General features: G+C 44.0%; 1 pseudogene; it reads right to left on the reverse strand.

Annotated features, from left to right (window-relative positions):
• Nucleotides 1–2,500, reverse strand: part of LOC142919089 (28S ribosomal RNA) — a 9,719-nt pseudogene that overhangs the window by 2,563 nt on the left and 4,656 nt on the right.

Raw genomic sequence — 2,500 nt, forward strand, 5'->3', positions numbered from 1 at the left:
AATAAGCTTCGTGTAAAAAATAGCAATATAATAAAAATACCAAGTCTTCGTCTTGGAAAATAACAAAATCTAAAAGAAAGGTCTTCTTTATGGAAAATAGTAAAATAAGAATACCAAGACTTCACCTTGGAAAATAACAAAACCATCTTGAAAAAAGCTTATTTTTAATCTTCTTTGTAGGCAGAAAATAGTAAGGCGAAAATAAAGTCCCCTCTAAGCTCTAAAGTAACAAATACGACGTGTTAAAAAAAAAAAAAACTAACAATAAAAAAAAGAACCAAGACTTCGTCTTGGAAAATAACAATCTAAATTGTGGAAAATAGTAAAATGAAAAAAAAACCGACTTCACCTTCGAAAATAACAAAATCAATCTAAAACAAATGACATCTTAAAACAAAACTATTATTTGTTTCGGAGGTTGTCTATGACTGTTCATGGACCGCATAATTTCCACAGAACATTCTCAGAATATCAAGAGAGAAAAGCAGCGTTCTGCGGGAAATCATCTTGGCCAGTGATGTCGTTCTGGGTTTGGTCAGGCCCAGGGAGGTAAGTACCTCGTTATTCTCAAGGGGCCACTTTCCTCTTGCCCCAACCGGGAATCCAAAGAATGTGACCTTGCTAGCCTTCGTCAGCACTTTGACTTGATCACCAAGAGGGGTATAGTACGAAACTTTGTGCGAGGCAGCATCTGACAAGGTATTCTTTGAAAGCTCAAAACGGACGGTGACATCGATCACAACCGCCTCCTCATCTTTTGCAAACACGAGGTCAGGCTTTCTCATCTCTCCCGTCTCGGATATGAACCGTGGCTCTTTGTATACAGACCAGCCCAATCTAGCCGCTTCGTCTGCCAGAATGTTACTGATCTTGTTGTGTCGCGCAATTCTTGCTTTCTGTACTGCAGGACATTGACCGAGAATGTGCGAAAGGGACTCGAGTCTGGCAGAGCATTTCCTGCAGGAACGTAAGGCCCCATCTCTGCCTCTGTTCAAGCTTTCTCTTGTTGGGTAAATATTTGCCCTTAGTTGTAGTGCTGCGATAAAGAAGCATTGTTTAAAGCCGCACCATGGCCTCAACCAAGCATTACTGATTCTATCATGCGCAAAGTTTACAATGCCCCTTCCTTGAACCGGCTTTTCGCACCATCTCTGAAATTCATGCTCCCTCCAATCGCAGGGTCTCGGATATACAGGTTCTTTTGACACCGAGTCCCTGAGAACGAATGTTGGGATTGCATCACTGTCACCCCCTGCTCGTACCCACAAATTACGGTATTCTTCCTCCATACCATGCGAGGACACAATATTACGGGTGATAGCATCGGACGAGTTTGCTATACGTTGCAGCCTTCTAACTTGAACCGAAGGGATTGTTTTTTCCAGTTTCAAGATGGCAAGGCCTCCGTCTCGGGCTCTGGCATATAACAGTCCATCACAAGTTGAAGCGGGAAGGTGGAGCCATCCTTTTACCGCCTTTCTAATCTCTTGGTCCAACCCACGGAGAGTTGATTGCTTGCAGTCCGAGTGGTCTGCAGGATATAACAATCTGGGTAGGGCATAGGCATTGAGTAGTTCAACCTTCTGAGTTGGCTTCAGAGGCGCCTCATCGATTTTCGAGATCCATGTCTTTAGCTGACAATGTAGATCAGGCTGTATAGTGCCAGTCCAAGGGCCAATTTTCAGACCAAGGTATTTCGTTGATTCATCAGGTTGGATCATATGGACATCTTTATTTTTGATAGTCCATGGGTCGCAGTTGTTCACCGTATATGAATCTTTGGTTGGGCTTATCATGAAGCCCTGGCACTTTCTGGCCTGAACCTCCAATCCCGATAGCCCACAAAATGATTCCAAGATCGCTAGATTGGCGGCCATACCAACCCAAGATTCGCTCACCAACACCAAATCATCAGCAAACGCAAGAGCTGTCACGTGGTCGGTATCAATGGAGTACCCAACTCCGTGTGACTCTAGGGTGCATATCAAAGGGTCCATGGCAAGATTGAAGAGCAGGGGTGACATGGGGTCACCCTGTTTGACACCAACACGTATGCTAATTTCTCGAGTCGACTCGCCATTGCTTTTGAACGAGGTCGTACACCGATCGTAGGCGTTCTGGATGATGCCCACCACGTGTTCATCTACTTTCTTGTGCCTTAACACCCATAAAATATGAGCATGCGAAACCGAGTCAAAAGCTTTCGCTATGTCGATGAACATGACAGCCAACGGCCTGTGCAATTTCTTAGCGTGTCTCATAAGGTCCTGTAGCACCTTAAGATTTTCAGAGCAGCCAGATGCCGCTATAAAACCACGCTGCCTTGGGTTTAAGGGACAAGCACGAGCAAGACGTGCAGTCATTATTCTGGAAAATAATCTCAGAATCATTGAACCAATCGTTATTGGTCTCCAGTTCCCCAATTCTTTCAGCTTTTCATCATCCATAACCTTAGGAATAAGAATCGTCCTATTCTTTTTCAACTCTTTGGGAATAATTC

Source organism: Petromyzon marinus, unplaced genomic scaffold (genome assembly GCF_048934315.1).
Source record: "Petromyzon marinus isolate PM22_M1 ecotype Great Lakes invasive population unplaced genomic scaffold, UKy_Petmar_22M1.pri1.0 PM_G_Scaffold_6, whole genome shotgun sequence".
Lineage (NCBI taxonomy): Eukaryota > Metazoa > Chordata > Hyperoartia > Petromyzontiformes > Petromyzontidae > Petromyzon > Petromyzon marinus.